This window comes from Castanea sativa, chromosome 7 (genome assembly GCF_040712315.1).
Source record: "Castanea sativa cultivar Marrone di Chiusa Pesio chromosome 7, ASM4071231v1".
Taxonomy (NCBI): Eukaryota; Viridiplantae; Streptophyta; class Magnoliopsida; order Fagales; family Fagaceae; genus Castanea; species Castanea sativa.
Window position 1 is genome coordinate 27,787,530 of NC_134019.1, and position 15,811 is coordinate 27,803,340.

The 15,811-nt window shown below is 39.9% G+C and overlaps 1 long non-coding RNA gene across 7 annotated transcripts; it reads left to right on the forward strand.

The window, feature by feature from the left end:
* The first annotated feature begins 11,938 nt into the window (after window positions 1–11,938).
* On the forward strand, window positions 11,939–15,160 carry LOC142642692 (uncharacterized). 7 transcript variants are annotated; one of them, XR_012845714.1, is made up of 4 exons: window positions 11,954–12,352; window positions 12,706–12,869; window positions 13,184–13,274; window positions 14,417–14,751. It is a non-coding gene; the product is annotated as an uncharacterized LOC142642692 (long non-coding RNA). The 7 variants fall into 7 exon arrangements; XR_012845715.1 differs by lacking the exons at window positions 13,184–13,274; window positions 14,417–14,751 and adding an exon at window positions 14,819–15,160 and having other exon boundaries at window positions 11,961–12,352; XR_012845716.1 differs by lacking the exon at window positions 13,184–13,274 and having other exon boundaries at window positions 11,961–12,352; window positions 14,417–14,749.
* Window positions 15,161–15,811: the final 651 nt, after the last annotated feature.

Below are 15,811 nucleotides of genomic sequence, written 5' to 3' on the forward strand. Positions count from 1 at the left end.
GGTGGCCGCACGGGAATGTTACGTGGCCATGATGGAGATGGATGACCATGTACAAGCAATGAACATCGAGGAACAGAGAACAGCGGCAGAACCCGTGGAGAGATTGGAGGAGGTGCAACTGGACGATTCAAGGATCGACCGGACCACCAGGATAGGAACCTCGATAGACCAAACGGTTCGACATGCGCTTCTGCTGTTCCTCAGAGAGAATCAAGACGTATTCGCATGGAGCCATGATGACATGCCAGGAATAGATCCGGCAGTCATTGTCCATAAATTGAACGTGTCGCCTTCGTTCTCTCCAGTTCGACAAAAGAAGCGCGTATTTGCCCCCGAACGGGATCGTGCAGCAGCAGAGGAAGTGCAGAAGCTACGGTAAGCAAACTTCATACGGGAGGTATACTACCCTGACTGGCTGGCAAACGTGGTGATGGTTAAAAAGTCAAATGGGAAGTGGAGAATGTGCGTCGACTTCACGGACCTGAATAGAGCGTGCCCTAAAGACAATTACCCGCTCCCACGCATTGACGCCTTAGTGGACTCCACCGCTAGACATGAGTTGTTGAGCTTCATGGACGCCTTCTCAGGGTACAATCAGATCAAGTTGGAGGAAACAGATCAAGAGAAAACATCGTTTGTGACAAGCCAAGGGCTTTTCTGCTACAAAGTGATGCCGTTCGGACTGAAGAATGCAGGAGCCACGTACTAGCGATTGATGAACAAAATGTTCGCGCACCAGATTGGCCGAAACGTCCAGGTCTATGTAGATGACATGCTGGTGAAGAGCGTAAAGGTTTCAGATCATCTGAGGGATCTACAGGAGACTTTCAACACTCTTCGAACGTACAAAATGAAACTGAACCCAAGCAAGTGCGCATTCGGAGTGACCGCTGGAAAGTTCCTGGGCTTCATGGTGTCCCAGTGGGGCATAGAAGTCAACCCCGAGAAAGTGAAAGCAATTATGGGGCTCTCTCCCCCAAGAACGATGAAGGAAGTGCAAAGTTTGACAGGGAAGATAGCAGCTCTGAACAGGTTTGTATCAAGGGCAACGGACAAATGTCTGCCTTTCTTCAAAACACTAAGAATATCTTTCGAATGGACGGACGAATGCCAAAAGGCATTTGAGGAGTTAAAAACATATCTCTCCGCCCCGCCACTGCTTAGTCCGTCCACGCCAGGGGAGGAATTGTTCCTGTACCTTGTCGTCTCGTCAGCAGCCGTAAGTGCGGCTCTCATTAGGGAGGAAGGAAAGATGTAGAAGCCCGTGTACTTTGTAAGCCGAGCGCTAAGGGGTGCAGAGGAGAGATATCCACGGATGGAGAAAATTGCCTTCGCTCTTATAACCGCGGCACGAAAGCTGAAGCCTTATTTTCAAGCACATCCCATAATAGTCCTAACGGACCAGCCCCTGCGAAGAGCAATGAATAATCCTGAAACTTCCGGACGGATGGCTTTATGGGCGATTGAGTTGAGTGAGTATGATATCCGATACCGGCCACGAACAGCAATGAAAGGGCAAATATTGGCAGACTTCATCGCAGAATTCACTACGACTCAGGAGCAGGGGGCAGAAGAGATGCCCACATGGAGAATTCAAATAGATGGGTCCTCCAATAAGCATGCGGGAGGAGTCGGAGTTGTACTCCACACACCGGAAGGAGATAAGATTGAATGCATGATCCGTCTAGAGTTCCCCACTACGAACAACGAAGCAGAGTATGAGGCCCTGGTGGCAGGATTGGAACTTGCAATAGCAGCTGGGGCGAGGAAGGCAGCAGTCTACTCCGACTCTCAAATCGTAGCCAGCCAGGTCAATGGGAACTATGATTGCAGGAATGAACGAATGAGAAGGTACCTCGAAGAAGTGAAGGAACTAGAGTAACCTCCAATTCACGATAGCTCAGGTCCCAAAAGAAGAGAATCAAGAGGCGGACCGACTCGCCAAGGCTGCTTCGGCCGAACCCATGACCGCTCCAGAACAGGTATTATCCTTTGTCCAATATTCATCGCTACTAGATAACGTTCGGATACAGGAATTAAGCACTCAGGACGATTGGACGGCTCCGATCGTGGCTTACCTCAAGGACGGGAAGCTGCCAGACAGCAGGCAAGACGCAAGAAATTTGAAGGTTAAGGCTGCTCGATTCGTACTGATTAAAGGCATCCTCTACAAAAGAGGATTCTCCCGACCGTATCTAAGGTGCCTCGGCCACGACGAAGCCGACTACGTGATGAGGGAAGTTCACGAGGGGATTTGTGGAAACCACTCGGGATCAAGGTCTCTGGTGCACAAGCTACTCCGAGCGGGATACTACTGGCCGACAATGCAAAAGGATGCCCATACGTACGTCAGAGCCTGCGACAAGTGTCAACGGTTTGGCAACCTCATTAGACAGCCGACGGAGGAACTCACACCCATGACGGCCCCATGGCCGTTTGCACAATGGGGATTAGATATCATGGGCCCATTTCCAATAGCAGCAAGACAACTGAAGTTCTTGGTGGTTGGCATCGACTACTTCACCAAGTGGGTGGAAGCCGAAGCCCTTGCAACTATCACGGAGAAAAACATTCGCGGATTTGTATGGAGAAGCATTATTTGCCGATATGGGATCCCGAGAGTGCTCGTTTCCGACAATGGGAAGCAATTCGACAACGATGCATTCCGAGACTTCTGCTCTCAGCTGGGTATCAAGAACCACTACTCGTCGCCCGCGCACCCACAGGCCAACGGACAAGTCGAAGTCACGAACCGGTCCTTGCTAAGAATTATCAAGACCCGACTCGAGGGGGCAAAAGGCATATGGCCAGATGAACTTCCGAGTGTGCTGTGGACATACAGAACAACGGCGAGGACGCCAACAGGAGAGACACCGTTTCGATTGGCGTTTGGTGCTGAGGCCCTCATACCGGCAGAAGTGGGGTTGGCGAGCTACCGCGTGGAAAGCTATGACGAGAACAAGAACGTAGAAGCATTACGTCTAGAGCTTGATCTTGTCGATGAGGTTAGGGCAGCAGCAGCCCAGAGACTGGCACGGTACCAAGACATGATGGCGAAACACTACAACTCCAAGGTCCGGCACCGAGACTTCAAGGTTGGAGATCTGGTATTACGAAGAGTGCTTGGCGCTACGAAGGATGCATCCCTAGGAAAGCTGGGTCCTAACTGGGAAGGCCCGTACAGAATCATCTCATGGCACTAGAAAGGAACGTACTACCTAGAGACGTTAGACGGAAGGAAGTTGGGCCATCCCTGGAACACGGAGCACCTGAAGAAGTACTACCAATAGCGCAGCAATCAGAAGACGATATCTACTGCCTAATTTTTTGTTTAATTTTTAAACAGTCATCGCTTTTACTTTTCTACTCATGTTTTCTTTTCCATTGACAATCTGGTTTGTTAAACTTATGAGAAGAATTTTTATTTAGAAAATACGGAATGCATGCTGTTGAAAAACGTACGAGTCCACAAAGTGGACGGATCATCCAAAGATGAAAGAACCTACGAGTCCACAAAGTGGACGGATCATCCAAAGGATGACCACACTACAAGTCCACAAAGTAGACGGATCATCCAAAGGATGAACACCCTACGAGTCCACAAAGTGGACGGATCATCCAAAGGATGAAAGAACTACGAGTCCACAAAGTGGACGGATCATCCAAGGGATGAACACCTTACGAGTCCACAAAGTGGACGGATCATCCAAAGGATGACCACACTACAAGTCCACAAAGTGGATGGATCATCCAAAGGATGAACACCCTACGAGTCCACAAAGTGGACGGATCATCCAAAGGATGAAAGAACTACGAGTCCACAAAGTGGACGGATCATCCAAGGGATGAACACCCTACGAGTCCACAAAGTGGACGGATCATCCAAAGGATGACCACACTACAAGTCCACAAAGTGGACGGATCATCCAAGGGATGAACACCCTACGTGTCCACAAAGCGGACGGATCATCCAAAGAATGAACAACCTACAAGTCCACAAAGTGGACGGATAACGAAATATAAGAATATACAAATCCACAAAGAGGACGGGTTTTTCAGAAGGGCAAAATGGACGGATAGTCCAAGACATACTGAAGATATCAGGCAAAGCATAAAATGACGGATCAAAATATTAACGGATTATCAAAGAGTTACAAATGATACCGTACAGTTCGACAAAAAAGAGTCCAAAAAGTTTAACAGAATACAGAAAATGAACTTGTTCCTTATAGCTACAAATCAAATTAATCTTTAACAATGACGGGTTCCTCAGGAACTTCAGGCGACGGTTGTACAGACTCCGTGACGGTCTTTTCTTCTGTTGCTTTAACAAGCCCGTCGTCATCCGGAACCTCGCCGAAGAGTTCCTCGGTCCCTTCAGAGTCGACGGTGTGGGCAGGGGTTCGGGCCTCGGCGTCTATGGTTATATGAGCTAGGTCCAAATCAGGGAACGATGCCTTAACCTGACGGAGGCAATCATCGAACCCGTCGTTGAAGGAGGAACCCAGCTCCGTCAGAATTGCGTCGGAGTCTCGATATTCATGGACGGCATCAATCTTCGCCTGCTGAATGTCTTCATCATGAGATTTCACTTTCTTCCTTAGCAGCTCCACCTCCTTCTCTAAATTTTCGCGAGCCTGCTCGGAGAGCGTCAGCTTGTTCTCATGACGGGCCCTCCACAACTTCAACTCGTCCAGCTCTTCCGCCGTCGCCTTTGCCTTTGCACGAACTCGCTCGAGGGCTCTTTCCTGAGCAAGGCAACGGTCTGACAAGCCCTTGGCCATTAACACACCCTGTGACGGTTCGACCAGAAATCAGCTCATGATGGCAAAGAACTAAACAAAGTTAAGGGTTTATGACGGAAGCTAACCTGGGCTAAGCTATACAGACAAGAGTCCCCCATGGTCTCGGTGGCATGGTTCCCCAAGTCCTTATAATCGTCGTCGCTGATAATGGAACCTATACGACGGAGAGCGTATTGGGGGTCTTCACGAAGCAGGACGGGGGGTTTCTCCTTCGCGGAGTCCGGGTTGGTCATCAAACCCTTCCCCTTGCCGATTCCAAGCTTAGTGGCCGGTTTCGCCATTTCGGACCCCAGATCGGCAAGAAGACCCGTCACAAGCTTTTGCTTCTTCGAATGACGATCCAACCTCTCGACGGATGGCCTTTTAAGTGCCGGCTGTGACGGATCTGCCTTTGGAGCATCGATCACCTTATTCTTCTTGGCTGCTTGTTTGATGAGCGCCCGTCTCCTAGCATCGTCCATTTCTGCAAAGGAAGACGGTCAATAAAAAGCAACATAAGGACAGATTATCGACGGAAGGATTCCAGCACTTACGTTTGCGTACACCTGTATCGTATCTTCTGGCGACGGGTGTGGGTTCAGGACCTTCACAGTACCAATGCAACGTGTCCAAGGTGACGAGCTTCGACCAGGTCCGTTCAGACAACTTCGTCTTTTGGAAAATTTTCTCCAAGAAACCAAACTGTTCGGTCGAGATAGGTGGACGGTCCCTTGCTAAAAAAAAAAAAAAAAAAAAAGTCAGAGAAAATTCATGAAATAATGACGGTTAATGAATAGACGGGCTCGTACCGGACGGGGGCATTATACCCCAGGTTCTATCAACCGGCATGTAGTCGTCGTCGCCTGGACGACACATCCAGTTATCCCCTCGAAGAAAGAAGTAACGACCCTTCCAATTACGGTTGGAATCTGGGGTCTCGGATACTAGCCTGAGTACCGGACTCCTCGGTACAAAGCTGTACATCCCTTTGGACTTTGTGATTTCGGATGGACGGTAACAATGAAAAAATTCTTCCACTGTTAACCGTCTGGCTCCGTCAGACATGACGCCATACAGTACCTCAACGCTCAGGAAAACCCTCCATGCGTTCGGAGATATCTAGGTGACGGCTAGACCTAGGTACTGGAGGAGACGACGGTGCAATGCACTTAAGGGGAATCGGAGCCCCGCTTTTAGCATTTGCTCGTAGACACCGACGTCTTCGAGGCCGCGGTAATAACACTTTTCTGATTTGAATGGTAGACGGATGGATATGGTGTCGGGTATTTGATACTTTTTCCTCAGCGTATTGAAGTGCGCTGGCTTAATAGTTGACACGAAGTCATTCACCGTCCACAAAGGCAGCAGGACGAACTCCCTGAAACCGTCAGGTCCAATGACGGATTGAACAGGAGGGTCGACACCGTCTAGGTTATCGGACGAATCATACTCTGACCCATTTCCATCCTGCCCTTCGTCTTCCTCATGGGAAGGAGAGCTTGATGACGGTTCCCTCCCCTCGCTGGAGGTGTCCTGGTCTGCTTGACCTGACGGAAACACCTCTTTGTAACCCGCTCCCTTGCGGGCACAAGACTGACTACTCGACGCCTCACTAGGCATCTGACACCTACATACGACGGGTAAAGGAAACCTAAGGCTCTAGATTTATACCGACGACGGGACTAACAAGAAAAATAAGGAATGGAACGCCGTATAAATAGCTTACAAGCAGACGGTGAGAAAAACTTACAAGTAGACGGCGAGACGCGCACGACGGAGAAAGGTATCACCACGTTGTTTTTCGGCCTCCAAAGAAGACGGTTGCTCTCTGAGAAGAGGTGACGGTTGCGCTCTGATCAGAAAGTTCTCTAAAAAGTGTAAAAATGAATACGGTGGGTGATATATATATAGGGGGAACGACGCGATAAACAAAGCGACGCCTCGATTCCAGCGAACGACCAGTGAAATCTCCCCACGTGTCCCTGAGCATTTATGACAGCTTCCAGCCTGTCCGTCAGAAACTATAACTGTCATTCCGAGATACCGCTTCGTAAAGATGACGGTATCACGGAATGAGGGGGCATCTGATGTGGGTAAAACTATCATGACGGTCTGACTGGTATGATTAAATTAAGGTGACGAGTAATATGGTTTAAGAGAGGACGGATCGGTGGTAGACGGACGGAAAGAAGTTATACATCGCTCTCCATGCGCCCTCAAACCACGCTATGAGATTAGGGCTGACATGGCCTTGAGTGTGATTCACGCAAACGTGAATACGAAGAATTCTTGCGCTACACATTAGCCTTAATCAAAGGAATTTTATAAGGAAAGGAATTCTTAAAGGTACGAGAATGGAAAGAGTTTTGGTCACAAAAGGAAAGAGCTTGGTAATCAAGGAAGAAAGGGCCGACTCTACGCCTCTATAAATACATCCAAAATCCCCATGGCTAAAGGTACGCACATTTGACTCAACTCTGACACTTTAGGGTTGAGAAGAAATTCTAACTTGACCTTCGGAGAGTTTTTGGCCGGCACCACACCGGTGCTCTCTTTTAAGTCTCTTTGTTTTCTTTTTGCAGGATTGATTCGAGTTGGAGAGTGCTTGCAACTTACTGGTGACATTCTCAACCTCATCAACCTGCTTCAAAAATTGTCACAAAATTAGGCTTAAAACCTTATGATAAACCACTTAGTCTATAAAGTCAAATATACAATTGCCCCAAAAATCAACTGGAGGGAAAAGAATTGCACAGACACACACACACAAAAATAGGGCAGACATACTTCACATTTTGCTGGCATTTTTTTGAAGCTGATAACTCATAATTAGAGGCATAACACTCATAGAGGTATTTTCACAAATACATGACATGTTACAATCAACAACATCCATAGAAGCATACAAAACACTATCCATGGCAATACACACAAGGGGTCAAGGATTACACTTAGGTAATGAAACTAAAACAAGTGTACCCGCTCTGATACCAATTGAAAGCTCGAATATGTGTGAATACATAAGAGCTTGTTTAAACCCCCAATTAAAAATTACGGCTAGATTGCTTTTACTCTTACCTAATCAAAGTGCGGAATAAGAGTAAATGAGCGCAATGAACTGATAACTACTCTTGTGCATAAACATGAACAACAAATAATAAAAGTAAAATACAAGAATAAAGGAAGAAAGATACGAACACAAGACAACACCAAGACGTGTTATCGAAGAGGAAGCCAAAGAACTCGATGAAAGACCTCTCCGCCACCCTCCAAGCTGAAATTGATCCATTAGAGAATAAAGTTGGAGTACATGAATAATAAAAGACCCTCCAAGCCTAGTCTACCCAATGTACTTGAGCCCTCTAGGCTCTTGCTACCAACAGACTTCTCAGAGTCATGTCTTCTCTAACTTTCCGGATCTCGCAATATGCCTGATTGCATCCGCCAAGCCTCACTGGCTTCTTTTGGCAAATTTCTAAAGCTTCCCAAGTTCCAAAACACTCTCTACACTCTGAAAAAGTTTGGGTTGTGTTTGGGTAAAAATCTCCTCTCAAGGTATGACAATGGGAGAGGGAAGGAGAAGAGACTAGAATGATTTCTCATTAAGGATGAATAGCTTTTTCTCTAAAAGATGGGTGTGTGTGTTGTAGAAAACCTATCTAGGGTTTTTCTCTTTGAATTGCCTCTCATACTTTTGTGATTAATGAGGGTATATATGGTATGGGTGAAGGGTAAGAAAGTCACACTTAAAAATCCTCAAGGTAGAATGTTTCGTGAGTATTTTGCGGGAAGGCCTTACCCGTGAGACACTCACAAAATTGACAACTTAGTACAACTCTTCAGCTTCCAGCATGTGCTTCTCACATGACTATTTCGCGAGTAAGCTTCTAGCGAGACACTCGCGAAATCCATTAATTCTTCATTTTATGCTCGATTCTTCACCAACTTAATACTAAACCCAATACAATAAAATCCCACAAAATACAAGGAACAAATTAAAGCAAATACAACACTTTTTGTCATGGAATAAAGCCAACATAAAACATAGATGTAAATCACAACTTTACAATATTGTTGTGGCAAAGTTTCTGAGAAATAGTTTGGTACTAATCAATTGATGAACAAAACAAAATCACTCACTATCTCTAAAAAATTAGAATTTTTCATCTAACACAAACAAACCCACATTGCTCCTTTTATAGAGCTTGACATATGAAACAGAAAATTGGTTTACAAAAAGTTATTTAAAAACAATGCAGAAAGATATTCAAAATAGTGTGTAGACATTTTATCAAACACACATCATGCATTTTGTTGCAACCATTCCCTGCATATAATGTGATCGAAGAACTACATTGCTGTCAAAAGAACTACCTAGAATTTCAACAATAATAGAATACCATAATACCTCCAAAACATAGTCAAATAACATTTTCAACAATAACAGACTCTAATAATGAGTATAGTTGAAACAGACAACACAATAGTTATACTTCCAAAGCCCAACATAAAAATAAAATTAAAAAAAAAAAAGCCGTTCCAATTCTTTCAAAATCATCTATGTTTGTATATGCAACCATAAGGATACGTTTTGAAAATTACATTACTTACACATACTAAAACAATAACTGATCTAAAACTCATATCCAAGAGATGCATAGACATGGGGATAAACAATTAGACAGAGATATTCCTACATGGGTATAGACAATTAAACTATTCACCTCAGAAACTTCAAAAAAATCTGGGTTAAGCTTGACTTCAAGCAAATCTACCCGTGGGCTGGGTTGGGTGTGCCTATCTGCCCATTTGATCGAGAATCTTGAATCTGTTTAGCCTTACCATCATCTTCTGGTCATCCCTTTCATTCAATCTAATGGTAATTGGAATCATAAATATGATGGGGCAATGAGGAAAGATTTTGAAGGAGATGACCAAATTTGGGGAGGCATGATGAAGGAGATGGTTAGATTTTATGGGGTTTTTTTTTATTATTTAATATCGCGTTTTAGAAATAGAAAATCAAAATTTTTGTATATAAAATCAGAAATTTTTTTTTTTTTTGAGTTTTTCAACCAAATAGTTTCAAAATTGTGGATAGGAAATACATTTTAGAACAGAGTGAGAGAGAGAAAGGGAGAGGGGAGCGTATAGGGAGAGAGATCTTTTTTTTTTTTGTTGAGAAAGTAAAGCGTTTGATTTTTTTTTTTTTATACAAGATAGAATTTCTACTCTAGTCTAATCTAAGTGTATATATGTGTAAAACTTCCTCCTGGAGACTTGAACCCCGTCCCTTGCTTCCTCACACCCCACAAGCATTTATACTTGTAGAGTGACCAGCACACCAAGGGTGCGCGGTGGTCGTTTGATTTTTTTTTTTATATATATAGTCTTTTATGGGTAGGAATATGAAACGGGTTTGTAACTGCTACCCAACAGTTCAAAACGTTGTATTTTTTTTTCTTTGAGAAGAACTTTATTTTTTTTTAGAAACTTTTAAGATGAAAACGTTGTATCTAATGAATCAGAAAATTTTTTCACATAAACCACCAAACCAAAAGTAATCTCTTTTTAGGTTTTTTAAGCGTAAACGTGACAGAAATTTATGTAGCCACATTAATTAATTCATAAAACTTAAGAGTATCTAATTTTTTGAAGAATAAAATAAAAAGGTTTAGTACTTAGCCAGGACACGTTAATTAAAAAAAAAATTTAAAAAATTGTAATTAAAAGGTTAGTAGGAATTTTATAATGTATGTTTAACCAATTTTTGAATCTTACGAAACTCTAGGATGGTCATTTTTGCAAAACTTTGGAATTATTTTCGTTTTCTTAGTATCTCAAACAAGCTCGATATAATTTTCCATTCACTTATAATTTAAGCCTTTCTTCCTCTATATTTTTTAATTTTAAGTTGCAGTGTCTCAAATAAAATTTTATATATTAATTGATTATATACTAGTAGTAGGGCAGCTAGCATTTTTACCAGTATAATAATATCAAGTAATGGGGTTATCGTGATCTTAAGAATCTAAAGATTTCTAAATAATAAGTATTTATAAATTTCTCTCTTATATTAAAAATAAAGAAATGTCACGAAAAATATATTGCCTCGTAAACTAAAAAGTTTTTTTTTTTTTTTTAAAAATTTAAAACCGATATAATTTAACATCTGTTTTATAATGATAAAAGCTAGTTGAGTTTTGATAAAAGCTAGTTGGATCCCACCCTAAGCTAATAAACTAATAAATTGAACAACATTTATATAATTAAAAATATTGATTATTTATATCTTGATTTGACAATCAGTCAAACTTTGGAAAGCATCCTTTTTCCGGATTCAGATCCTCTAGAGTTCTTAGGGTACTCTACCAGTAGAGTTCATTAAATCCTAACCACTCTTTAATGATTTAATGGTTTATATTCTGCCATGTCAGCATTTCATTAATAATATTCTTGAAATAATAAAATAATGTTGTAAACAAAACAATTAAGATGATTGTTAATGAAATGCTGACATGGCAAAATCTAGACCATTAAATCATTAAAGAGTGGTTAGGATTTAATGAACTCTACTTGGTAGAGTACCCTAGGAACTCTAGAGGATCTGAATCCCCTTTTTCCAGCTCTTTATTATGCTCACTTTTACAATAATTAGTTGTTATAAATTCAATTGTTTTAGAATCGGTTTAGAAATATGAATTTGGCTTATCTATTGTACTTCAAAATTCAAAGCACTCGACGATGAGACACAAAAATGATATATTTCGAGTCCAAATCTTCTGTTCTACTTTTCTCGCTTCACTCTATATTTTACCAATAAAAACTTGTTACGTGTCCATCTAATTAATTAAATACTACTATTAATTAATAACGGTAACATTAATAAGTCAATAATGATAATATTTAATTAATTAAGTAAATACGCGACAAGTTTGTATTGATAGAATATAGAGTGTAACAGAAAAAATAAGACAGAAGATTTAAACTCATATATATTCCAAAATAGCCACGTGTTAATTTTGTCCCATCAAATCTCTAATGCAATAGATGGAGGCCACGCCTAGGATTATTGCCAATTTGATTTCATCTATATCTATATATTATTATTATTAAATATATAACCGAAGCTATGCGCTCTCCACATCACATTTTTTTTTTTTTTAATCTGATTTATTTCTTTTTATTAAATATATATACTCCCCTTTCTCAAACCAATTACCCTTTCCCGATATAATTCTGAAACCAAAACCCAGACCACCGTCGGTCCTCCTCTTCCACAACTCAATGACTCCACCTTCTCCAGCCGGCAAAGATAAAGAACAGAGTCCTGCCTTCACTAGCCTGCCACCACCGGTTAGCCGGCAAAACCACTACTGGTAAAACTAATTTCTTGCGTTTTCCCCTTTCAGTTGTAATACTTGGGATTTTCTTTCTTAATCTTCTTCTCCTTCTAAGTGAGAGTTTGTTTGTGTAATTTGGGTGGCTCAATTTTTTTTCCTTCCCATTGATGTTCACACTGTCACCACCGGTCTACCGCCACCATTAGATGGCTGGAACCGCTGCAGGTAAAGTTTTTTTTTTCTTGTCCCTTTATTGAACGTTAAATGTGATTTAGGTTTGGGTATTGTGGGTGTATTGGTTTTGATATAGGAATTTCGTGTTTTAAGTTGAGGCTGTTTTTGCTTTGAATGATGTTGGATTAATCCGGATGAACTATGGACTTTGAATTTCCTCTTTATGTTACTTGCTGCTACTTATTAATTCTTATAAGAAGATGTAGTTTATGCCTTACGGTTACGGATTTGGGATGGCTCTTCCCATGAGGAACTGTTACATTAATGGAACTGAATGAAGGTATATTTGTTGGAACAAATGGAGTTTAACCAATTTATTTTTATTTATTTATTTATTTTGGTAGGTAAAGATAAATTCTGATGATGGGTTTCATTGGTAATAAAAAGAGATATTTGGATGACCAGTTTGAAGTTTGAAGATTTCAAGAATTGCAAGATGACAACATGTACATTTTGTGGGCAAAGGTTGCTGGCCAAATCTGGTGTGGCATTGGGTTACTTTCATGAGGTAACCTTCTTTGAGATAAGACTATTTGGTGGAGTTATGAATTTTGGTTATCCTTCTTTGCATAATGGAAGACAGTGTCACTGCTCATTCACTAAGTAATATTCCCCTAATATGAAACTATTTTTAAATTACAACTGGAGAGATGTAAACCAATTTTGAACTTATAAATCTATTCCTATTCAAGAATAATAGAATCATAAAGTATAGTGATGATCTTTTTTTTCCTTTTTTAAATAGTAATTCATTTAAGCTTAAACATTATTTGCTGGGACTACGGCTTCACAATGCTGAAATTGTCAATTTGAAATAAGCAGATTTATTACACCATAAGAAGCTATACTTGGTTCTTGATGTAGATCATATGCTACAGAAGAATAATATTTAAAATAAAAAAAGATTTGCAAGGTATTTCTGTTACCTTTATATTTTATTGTACTTTGGCAGTGTGCTTAGCATTTTGTATATCTTTGTTTTCAGGTATCATGGTGACATTCCATCTTTGTTTGTATGATCATCTCTACTAAGCTTTGCTATATACCATTGTAACTTGTCATGTTGTAGAACTTTTAGAGGTCAACATGAATGATTACCATTACGTCCTGAATTTTTTGATGAGAGTTTTATTTGAGTGCTTTCAATTTGTCAATAGAATGTTCAAATTTCTAACCAAAGGTAGGTAAAACTTTCAAAGACATGGAAAGAGTCTAGAATTAATGAGCACAAAAAAATTTAATGAACTTCCTCTTCTTTTAATGAAGCTAAGGCCCTTTATTCACACATTTTTAAAAGAAGAAAGTGAAATGTTTGAGATGTACATTTATACAATGAGTGATCGCCTATTGGCACTATGCATTGTAAATGGCTAAGCTAGTTGATACTCTAGGAGAGTTGGTGCGGACACAAGATATAGGCCCCCAATTATACACACGTATGGGAGGAAGAGCAAAAAGAAGACGGCCCAACCTGTGGCCTTATGGATGGAGCCTATTAGTTATTGGGCTTGAGATTCTGCAAGCCCGAACATTTAATAATTAGGGTTTTGTGTTGTTAGCTATTTAATAATTAGGGTTTTGTGTTGTTAGCTATTTAAACACTTTTTCTGATTATTGTAAGACGGCTTTTGACAATTATAAAAAAACGTTTGTTCTCTCTTACACTGGTGCCGATTCCAGTTTGCTTGGTGCTGACTCCAAGCAGCCCTTAGGTACTGACTCCTAGGGTTTATCCTATCATTTTTCTGCTCTATTATACTATTGTGGTTGTCCTACGTCAAGAGTACTTAAGTGCTAAAGTGATTTCATGTAAGCATGGCACCCAATAACATCAAAAGGGTCTTGGTATCTTGCTTGGCCAAGAAAAGGCTGTGTTGATTCTTGATGATGCAGATGATGTAGGTACATCTGTGTTCAGCTAAATATCTCTGCTTAACCAATTTATTTTCACTTTAATATGATAATATTTGTTACACATAATACTTTTGATCTTACTGTTTTACCCACTAAAAGAAGAGGAAATTCTTTCAACATTAAGAGTCCTCTTATTTGTAGGGAAGAGAGTCAGATTACGGAAATGGGGAATTTCATCATTATTTGAAGTATGTTGTAGTTTCATTCTCAAAGGTTCTTGCTACATCCTATTGAACCAGATCTGTTTGTGTTTTGAAACTAACTTGAACTCTTATAAAAAAGACATGGTTTTGTATCTACTTTGTGTGAAACACCATAAAGAAGTAAACTTTAACTTTTCAGCTTTAAATTATAAATTTTTTTTTTTTATTCACTTTGGTTTCTCTTTAGTCAAACTGAGAAGGGAGAAGGAAAAAAAAAACAAAAACAAAAAAAAAAACCAAAAACTTGCTTATGGATTTTATGAGATGCATATGTGTTGATTGTGACTTTTATATTGTAGAATGATGGATAGAACTGAGAAGTAAATATGACATTGTTTAGGAGCCACTTGAAATAGTGAAGAAGCCTAAAGATTGCTTCTAATGTTGCTGCACTTGGATTATTCAAAAGTTATGTAGACGTGTTTTAATATGTGATGTATCTTTTTGGCAAATTTTACATATTTGAGGTTCTTTGGTAAACAATTTTTTTTTTGGTTCTGTGTATATGTATAATTGTTTTTTATCTTAATTTTTACCTATCAAAAACACATAATTTATCCTAATACTTGAATGTCTAGATGAAGGATTTGCACTTAATCCATTGAGACCAAATTCGATCATGCAAGTGATTCTGCTACCAATAAAAAACTAGACCGTAACATGAAATTAATTCTTTTACCTAATTTTGTAGTCTAACTTGCAAAATGATTATAATTTTCGAGTTGATCTCATTTTCAGTAGCTTTCTCGTGCATCGCACGGGTTAGCGACTGGTTTTCAGAATATACAAAGCCCTAGATGGCTTCTCAATAAATCACAAAACTTTTTAAAGTTTTGAATGTAACATTAAATCCCTTTTTGGTAATTCTTTTTGAATGTTGAAACAAAAAACAATTGAACATCCTTTAAAATAAATGATAAGTTGTTTATATAATAACACATGTATTTTTAGAGCTACCTTTTTTTTTTATATAAAACTAGTTGCAAACTCGTGCTACACACATAACGTATTTGTTTGTGTGGTAGATTAAGATAATTCTATAAAATCTTAAATTGATTACAAAATTATACCATTGCATGAATTTTGTTTGCTTGACTTCAAATTTTGTTACAATTTGATAAAAAAGTCATTGCTTGAATGTGCAATAGCTTGCAAAAAACCTGCCAATTGGTTTCAGATATTGCAAAAAACAATAACTCAAAAACTCAAATGTTAAATTTTTGAAAATGCCAAAAAAAATATAAAAGAATTAGAAGATTCACCACCTAGAAATTATTGAAACAAAACAATATATATATATATATATATATATATGACTATACAATAGAGAAAT